Source organism: Mustelus asterias, chromosome 23 (genome assembly GCF_964213995.1).
Source record: "Mustelus asterias chromosome 23, sMusAst1.hap1.1, whole genome shotgun sequence".
NCBI lineage: Eukaryota > Metazoa > Chordata > Chondrichthyes > Carcharhiniformes > Triakidae > Mustelus > Mustelus asterias.
In genome coordinates this window covers 69,742,397-69,752,074 of record NC_135823.1, presented here as the reverse complement: position 1 = coordinate 69,752,074, position 9,678 = coordinate 69,742,397, and the positions used below count along the sequence as shown (strand labels likewise).

Here is a 9,678-nt window from a genome sequence, read left to right as displayed (position 1 = left end):
ACATGTCCTCAGACTTTGGTATCGTTTTCCTGATGGAAGAAGGTGGAAGAGAGAATGTCCGGGGGGCGTGGGGTCCTTAATTATGCTGGCTGCTTTGCCGAGGCAGCGGGAAGTGTAGACAGAGTCAATGGATGGGAGGCTGGTTAAAGAATAAAGTGACAAGATATCACTGCCAAAGCTGGGGGTGACATTAAAATAAAATAGATTACCAAAATGGTAATGTCCTTTAGGGAAGGAAATCTGCCATCCTTACCTGGTCTGGCCTACATGTGGCTCCAGAGCCACAGCAATGTGGTTGACTCTCAACTGCCTTCCGAAATAGCCCAGCAAGCCACTCAGTTGTATCACCCACTCACCACCACCTTCTCAAGGGCAACTAGGGAATGGCAATAAATGCTGTCCAGCCAATGGCACCCATGTCCCACATGTGAATAAAAAGGTAACGGAGAAATGGAATTTTACCCAAGATGAAAATGAATTGTATCCAGGATCCAGCCTAGTTACAGAATAAACCACAATATTGAAATTAGTCCCCACCCCACAGTTCTGGATCCTGGTACTACAGTGCGGTCCATTTCTCAGGTGAGGTATAGCTCCTGGACTTCCATTCACCCTGCTGGGGAGTCAGGATGTGCGAGGACCCGGCAGTAACCTCCCAACACGGCTGAGTAGTCTGTAGCTTGACTTGCTTTTCTGGGAACATTCAAAGGGTTTCACCCAGTCCAAGGGTGAAACATGCTGGCTAAAATCAAACTCTCTGGATTGTACAATCTGGTCTGCCTAGTTTCACAGAAGCAAAATACTGCTGGGAATCTGAAATAAAAACAGGAAAGGTTGGGAAAACTCAGCAGATCTGAGACAGAAACAGTGTTAACGTTTCCAGTCCATATAAGCTGCCTGCTTACAGTTGTGTTACAATTATTGTGGCACAATGGTTAGCACTGCTGCATCACAGCTCCAGGAACCCGGGTTCGATTCCCAGCTTGGGTCACTGTCAGTGCGGAGTCTGCACATTCTCCCCGTGTCTGCGTGGGTTTCCTCCGGGTGCTCCGGTTTCCTCCCACACTCCAAAGATGTGCAGGTTAGGTGTATTGGCTATGCTAAATTGCCCCTCCGTCCTTCTGTTGGACTTTAACCTGGTGTGACGAAGGAGCAGCGCTCCGAAAGCGAGAGGCTTTTGCTACCAAATAAACCTGTTGGACTTTAACCTGGTGTTGTGAGACTTCTTACTGTGCCCACCCCAGTCCAACGCTGGCATCTCCACATCATGACTACCATCTATTCTCTCTCCGCAGATGCTGTCAGACCTGCTGAGATTTGACAACATATTTTGTTTTGTGCCCCTTTGAAATTGTTGTTCCATGAACACGGAACTCCGAAGCATTGTAAACAAAATCTAGAGAACAAAACAAAACGTCCCTGAACATCAATGCATCACTTTTCAAAGAAACAATTGAAAGAACTAAATGATAGTTTACCGGCGAATTGCTGTGGACAGCTCGAAGTAGTTTCTAATCCAATGAGTTGCTGTGATTAGCCGCTGCAAAAAGAGATCACTGATCATTAATTGAAATAATTGTAACCCCATTTAATTTAGTGCCTGAATGGGCTTTGTGTTGATGACGGGGGGTTAAATGTTGGAGGTTCAGGAAAAGGTGGCCCACTCTGAGAATGGCTGACTCCTCCTCTCAATGGCCTTATTGTCTATTGATTATTGTAACATTAGCAGGAGGTCCCTCAGTGGTCTCTCGTTTAGCCACGCTTCTCAATTGAACCCCGAGTGGACTGAGGGCTTTCTACATTGCATTGCACTTCCCAGTCCTGGGGAAACTTGAGGAGATCCCGTCAATGCAACAAGCCACCTTTTCCCCAGTTCCCAGGTATTTCAATGGAGGCACTCCAGAGGGAATTGGATTCTGAGTGTGCAGGGTTAGGGGGAGAAGGGCACTTGCTGGATTGCTCATTCGGAGAGCCAGCACATGATGGGCCGAATGGCTTCTTTTTCCGCTGTAGCCGCTCTGTCATTGTGTGTTTAGCTTTAACTGGAGGTCGAAAGTACAGTTCCTAACAGCAGCCAAATGATTATTCCTACAAGAAGCAAGAAAAGTGTCCTGTCCGGCTCGGTTTTGGGAGCTGGAGGATCCTATTTCTTCCCTGTTGTAAATAAGTGATGTGAAAATGATCCGGGACTACGGTGTAAATTGAAGTGCACAGTCTGGTTCAGTGTAAGATGTCCTTTATGGGCAAGGTAATCACTTAAACTTTCATCTTTTTATGAAGTGGCGCTAATAAGTTTACAGTATCACTTATAAAACAATTAAACCATATTTAGTATCGAGCTGCTGTCTCAATGTTTCATATCCGGTATGTTGACGGAATTCCATAGCGTATTCTATATTCCCTTTTTGGGATTTAATCCTGCTCGCACTCAGTTACCAGGCCAAACACAGAGCAACAAATGTATTTCCGTTTGCTTTGCTAGATTTGCCTAACAGTCCACTGGGTCGCCTTGCTTTTCTAAAAACAGTTTAATTTTATGTCTTCCGCTCTCACACTCAATGTTGGACACCTGGGGGTGTGGAGGGGGGTGGAAAGTTTCCCTTTCTATGAGCTTGGTGCTTAAAGCAAACATTTCAGCAGCAAATGGGAAAGTGTAGGGAGCCCCGCGTTTCGGAGTCTTCATGGAGTGTATTTCCATTTCACTTTGCGGAAAGCTCCCTCCGTCTGGCCCCTATTCAATGCTTTCCCCCAATGAGATCTCTGGAACCCGGGCTCCCATCCAGCCCAGGGTGACCCGTTGACCGATCTGGTATCTATTATTTATCAGTGTCACAAGTAGGTTTACATTAACACTGCAATGAAAATTACTGTGAAAATCCCCTCGTCGCCGCACTCCGGCGCCTGGGTACACTGAGGGAGAATTTAGCGTAGCCAATGCACCTAACCAGCACGTCTTTCGGACTATGGGAGGAAACTGGAGCATCCGGAGAAAACCCACACAGACGCGGGGAGAACGTGCAAACTCCGCACAGACAGTGACCTGAGCTGGGAATCGAACCCAGGTCCCTGGCACTAACTGTCCTGGCTGGAGACAATACACACCTCTTTAACCTGTGCTTAACCCTCTCTCCACTCACATTGTCTGTACGTTTAAGACTTGATTACCTGTAAAGACTCGCATTCCAACCATTATCTTGTAAGTTGAGTTTGTGTCTATATATACCCTGTTTGTGAACACAACTTCTCACTCACCTGAAGCAGGAGAGACAATCCGAAAGCTTGTGCTACCATATAAACCATATAAGCACTTTAATCTGGTGTTGTGAGACTTCTTACTGTGCCCACCCCAGGCCAACGCCACATCATTGTGAGGCAGCAGTGCTTGCCACTAACCATTGTGCCAGTGTGCTGTATCCTGCAGTGCTAACCATTGTGCCACTGTGCTGTATCCTGCAGTGCTAACCACTGTGCCGTATCCTGCAGTGCTAACCACTGTGCCGTATCCTGCAGTGCTAACCACTGTGCCGTATCCTGCAGGGCTAACCACTGTGCCGTATCCTGCAGGGCTAACCACTGTGCCGTATCCTGCAGGGCTAACCACTGTGCCGTATCCTGCAGGGCTAACCACTGTGCCGTATCCTGCAGGGCTAACCACTGTGCCGTATCCTGCAGTGCTAACCACTGTGCCGTATCCTGCAGTGCTAACCACTGTGCCGTATCCTGCAGGGCTAACCACTGTGCCGTATCCTGCAGGGCTAACCACTGTGCCGTATCCTGCAGTGCTAACCATTGTGCCACTGTGCTGTATCCTGCAGTGCTAACCATTGTGCCACTGTGCTGTATCCTGCAGTGCTAACCATTGTGCCACTGTGCTATATCCTGCAGTGCTAGCCACTGTGCCGTATCCTGCCGTGCTCACCACTGTGCCACCGTGCCGTATCCTGCAGTGCTTGCCACTGTGCTGTATCCTGCAGTGCGAACCACTGTGCCACTATGCTGTATCCTGCAGTGCTAACCATTGTGCCACTGTGCTGTATCCTGCAGTGCTAAACACTGTGCTGTATCCTGCAGTGCTAACCACTGTGCCACCGTGCCGTATCCTGCAGTGGTAGCCACCGTGCTGTATGCTGGCCTCAGCCCAGTTTCTAATGCAGTCCACCTCAAAACTATTTGGGAGTAAAAGTGGAGAACTGAATGGGGTGGGGGAATGTCAGACCGTGCAGCAGGAGACGCTGTTGTGACATTGGGATTGAAGCATCTTGCTGCACACACACACACGCACACACACACAGACTTTCACTGGGAGAGAAGTTGGTGTCACTGTTTGAAAAATGAATAAAAACTGTCTGAATTTTGAGAACAGAATTCAAGAAAAGAATCACAAAAATCCTTTGCAAACATGACAGCTGCAAATGCTAGTCAAATTAAAAGTCAAATGAAAAGTTATTAATGTCCTCCTATGGGAAAAGTCAGAGGAATAAACATTGTGTGACCGATTCTTTTAATTTTCTCATTGTATTTTGTACTTTTCGTGTAAAAATGTTGAGAATATAATTTTTTTTAGTGATGTGTTTATTCAAAGGAGTCAGGCAGATGAAATAGGTGCCAGAGTTTCCCCAGAGCTGGGAGGAGTTACCCCGCCCCATGTTAATCCAGGCGCCCTGGTTAAATACTGCGGAGCGGGGATACCGCTTACTCGGGCGCTTCCCACTGTGCGTGTTTCTGCTCCTGGACATCCGGAATCTAATCAGCTTGCCGATCCAGCCAGTCTTCAGTGAGTAATCAGGACAAACGCGAGCTTTCATTCGTGTTACAGAATTAATGTTAGTAAGGATGAAGAAAATGGAATTCTGTGGGTTTAAAGTCCTTGTCGGTGCTAAAGAACTGTCAGTGTTGTAACTAGCACAGGTTTACAGCGGTGAGAAGTGATTAGTTCATAGTAACCAATAACTGCGGCGACTGAAACATCAAAGGGAATGGTTACAGTAGTTAATGATCAGTGGTAACTGCAATAGTGATCAATAATACATTGCAGTATACAGTCATCATTACAGCATCACTAATGGTTATATTGATCGGTAAAGTTACTGTATTGTAACCACTAATAGTTATAACTAGTAACAGTCCAAATATGTCAGTTAAGTGGATTGGCCATGGTAAATTGCTCCTTCGTGTCCTGTGATGTGTCGGCTAGGGGGAACTGGTGGGGTAAATGCATGGGGTTACGGGGATAGTAGTGGGAGGAAGGGGATTCTATGATAATAAACTGCAAACGTTTGCAGGGACTGTTGTTGTTAAAGGTAGTGAGAGTTTTAACAACAGGTTAAAGTCCAACAGGTTTATTTGGTAGCAAATGCCATTAGCTTTCGGAGCGCTGCTCCTTCGTCAGATGGAGTGGAAATCTGCTCTCAAACAGGGCACAGGGACACAAAATCAAGTTACAGACTACTGATTAGAATGCAAATCTCTACAGCCATCCAGGTCTTAAAGATACAGACAATATGAGTGGAGGGAGCATTAAGCACAGGTTAAAGAGATGTGTACTGTCTCCAGACAGGATAGCCAATAAGGATAGTTAATAAGGTACCCAGAGGAGCAGGCTGTATGTGCTGTGAGTCTGGATGAAACTCCGTTTGGGGCAATTATGGACTCGGGTGAAGTCTGTAATGTAAACGCACCCCATGAATAGATGGATTAGGAATACAATTCACCTCGCTTGATCAGAGAAGTGCAGGAAGGTGGCGATGCTGGCAGGGGGCGGGGGCAACAATACAGGAAGCACCTTTTAATCGCACCCGGGTTTCCCCAGTTCCCAGGTATTTCAGTGGAAGCAATCCAGAGGGAATTGGATTCCTATCTCGGTGTGCAGGGTTAGGGGGAGAGGGCGGGGAATGGCACTCGGTGAATTGCTCATTCGGAGAGGCAGCACATGATGGGCCGAATTGCCTCTTTTTTCCCCTCTGTGTGATTGTATGTTCAACTACAACTGAGGGTGGAAACTATAGCCCATTAATATTCGTGTGTATAAACCTGTCCAGCATACTGGGACACAGTGACACCAAAAGTTTAAACTTGAATTATTTGTGTGGGGGTTACAGGGAGGTGGGAGAGGGCCTGGGTGAGATGCTCTGTCAGGGAGTTGGTGCAGACTCGCTGGGCTGAATTTTTAAAGTTTATTTATTGTCACAAGTAGGCTTACATTAATACTGCAATGAAGTTACTGTGAAAAAGAATGGCTTCTTCTGCACTGCAGGGATTCTATGATAACGAGTGGAGCCCTCCGCACCTTATCATGTAGAAAGGAAAGCATTGAGGGGTGAAGTTAATTCTGTAAAGGGGTTATTTTTTCCTCTTAATGTGCACCTGGACAGAAGAACCTCTCCCATCAAACCCAGAGGACACTGTACAATATCTGCGAGACAGATACGGCCACAGTAAAGCAGCGTGTGTCCTTATTTGATTAAAATACCGCTTGTTTACCAGTTTGACGTGAATATCTAGCATCTCATTATGACATTCCCTAAAAAGGATCTCAGTTCGGTTTTTGCTGGGAGCTCTCCCCCTTCATTACGTTTCTCAGTAATCACCAGTTGAGAGAAACATCACCATACATGGTAACAAATCGCCTGGAGGATATGGTTTATATTCTATATCATTCACATGACGGAATTTCGAATGTTTAAAGTTCCACAGTAACATCTAGCCAGCCTGCAAGCACTCACATCGGAAATTTTAACATTCTGCCAACGTAGAAGGGAGATCTGACCCCCTCCCTCCCTCCCCCGTAAGGCATCTCACTCACCTTATTTGATCAGGAGGGGGAATTCGCCGCCATCAGTGACTTTAATTAAACAATCTCCTTTTTTAAAAATAAAACGCAAGGCAGTTCTTGGAAATTTTGTCACAAATGTGAGCCCCCAAAGCGGAAAATCAAAGAGAGGATTACTGTCACTACGATGTGTTCAGAACGCTGGCTTGGAAGTAATTCCCTATTTGCAGAGATTTCGGGCACTCGAGTGTAGAAAACTCTGCCCCCTTTCCCTCTGCTGTTAAGTTGAGAATATTGGACCGAATTCAGCAAGTTTCTAATGTCTGCTTGCTGCCCTCTGTTTAACCCTCCAACCCCCAAAATAAAATCAGAAGCCAATGTCCCCCACGCGCTTTGTGACAACACATTTCAATCTGGCTTTCATTTTGGTTTGAAATAACCAGCCTACTCGTGACACTAATAAATGAAAATTCATTAATGCAAGGTTAGACCACTATTTTCCGTGGAACTCCTGGATTCCCAAACGGGATAAAGTCAAGCAAGAGTGTAATGTCCTGGAGGAGGATTGCCCCCATACACCTTTCAAATGACACCAACTGCAAGCCAGGAAGAACCACTTTTCAAAGTGTCCCAAGAGTTCACCAGACTACCTGCAAACTTTTCCAATCCTCCAGGGAATAGGTTATTCCCATCCACTTGCTGGACATGAACCCTGACTCTTTCGGAATCTATACCGGTCGTGATGTTTTGCAGCTGACTTTATCTCTATATAAGGCCGTCACTCACTCGCAATCGACTGAAGCATTCTAGTTCCAATTAGTGGGACACCCCTGCAGGAAATGTCCAGCATCCTGTGCAGTGTTAATAGCTTCTGTAGGCAAGCCTAATAAAGCAGAAAGGGAGTGTGGTCCACATGTCACTGTGAAGTATATTGAACCTATTCCTGCAGAGTTTGTTCATAACCCCAATATGTTTTCATCTACTCATGGCTGTGTATGGCCAGCATTTCATTGAATCCCACAATGCAGAAGGAGGCCATTTGGCCCATCGAGAGTGCATGGACCATAATCCCACCCAGGCCCTATCCCCATAACCTCATGTATTTACCCTAGCTAATCCCTCTGACACTAAGGGGCAATTTAGCATAGCCAATCCACCTAACCTGCACATCTTTGGATTGTGGGAGGAAACCAGGGCACCCGGAGGAAACTTGCGCAGACACGGGGAGAACGTGCAAACTCCACACAGGCAATGACCCAAGCTGGGAATTAAACCCGGGTCCCTGGCACTGAGACAGCAGTGCTAGCCACTGTGCCACCCTATTTCTTGTCCATCCTGAACTGTCCTTGAGAAGGTGGAAGTAAGCCACCTTCTCGAACCACTGTACCAAAAAGGGTAAATTAGTTTTACTTGGATACAACTAAATGACTTGGCCAGTAAGAAGTCTCACAACACCAGGTTAAAGTCCAACAGGTAGCACGAGCTTTCAGAGTGCTGCTCCTTCATCAGATGATGCCCAGCCATAGATTGCTGTTGGAGACCGGAGTCACATGTAGTCCAGATCAGGAAAGGGTAGCAGATTTCCTTCCCTAAATGACAATGAACTAGATGTTTTTTTTAAAAAAACAATGTAATCATAGGTTCATGATACTAACTTTACATTCCAGATTTATTGAATTAACTCCATTTAAATTCCCCACCCATTTTTCCCTGGGCCTTAATATGTCCAATTTTCACTAGAGGCAAGGCAATGGTCAACTTTCCAATGGTAATCAATGCTCATCTTTAATCAGCCAACTGCAGCTAATGAAGCTGACCTGGCTCAGGCTCTTTTACTTGAGATGTTCTCTGCAAGGAGCAATGGCTGATGATGCATGTCTTTTGACACCAACCAAATAAACGAACTCAAATTAACTTAGGGACAAAGTAAAAGGGGCGGCTCCCCAAAAGGAAGGGGGAAAGAGCCCGAACCAAAAACAAAGTCGAAAGGAAACTTAAAACGTCAAACCAAAAGGTGATTATCGGGGTCGATAATACACCCCAGCCCCTGCGGCGCCCAGCGGTCGCGGAAGGCGTCAACCGCGCCCGTGGACACCGCATGCTCCCTCTCCAGAGACACCTGGCCGCGAATGTAATGGCCGATGGTGCACATCTCTCTGAATCCTGGCAAGGTAGTTTGAGTCATGAGCTCTTTTGGCACCTAAATCTGACAACTATTTTCACTGAACATGAGCCAATAGACCTTCCCAGAATGCTAGGGATTGGAATTATTCTAAGTTGTATCTTTTTCATATGAGTTACTGGACAGGGAAAACCTGAAGTGTGTGTTGTCCCAAGTAAGGGTTAAATTAGCATGCAGCCTCCAGTTTCTGCAAAGTAACAAGCATTGCCCAAGTTGGATCTCTGCTGAAAAGACAGCACTTTCTTTGAATCTGCGTGTATTTCTCCTGTCTTAATGCTCCCCTCTTGGCCCCACCGTGGATTACTTTATCATAATATTGAGGTGATGTTGATGAGGTCAGGTCACATCTTTGAGCTGGAGTCTTATTGAAACTGTTTGGCAATGTGTCTCCAGTGCGGTTTTAGACATTGTCGATGTAAGAGTATATTTTTTTAAACTATGTACTTTTTCTGAAATGGGTATTTTTGTCCTACTATATACAATGAAATGCGATTGTTATCAGCTATATACACAAAATATGATTGATTCTGAAAGTATACCAAGCATTGCCATCAACTGTGTTTGTGATTTTGATCTATTTGGATTTCCCCCAGCAAAAAAATACCCTGTAGCTGCCAGCTGTAAAAATGCACCATCTTTAAATGTACAACACTAATTAAAATCCCCGGGAAATTCCTCTCCCAGCCCTGCAGGCAATTCAATAAATGTCAGGAGAAAAGGGTGACTG

The 9,678-nt window shown here is 45.8% G+C and overlaps 1 protein-coding gene across 2 annotated transcripts in view; it reads left to right on the top strand.

Annotated features, from left to right (window-relative positions):
• Nucleotides 1-4,670: 4,670 nt before the first annotated feature.
• Nucleotides 4,671-9,678, top strand: part of myh11b (myosin, heavy chain 11b, smooth muscle) — a 169,961-nt gene continuing 164,953 nt past the window's right edge. For both annotated transcript variants that reach the window (XM_078240910.1, XM_078240911.1), the window contains exon 1: nucleotides 4,671-4,774. The gene's annotated coding sequence lies outside the window, so the exon portion shown is untranslated. The remainder of the gene's footprint in view (nucleotides 4,775-9,678) is intronic.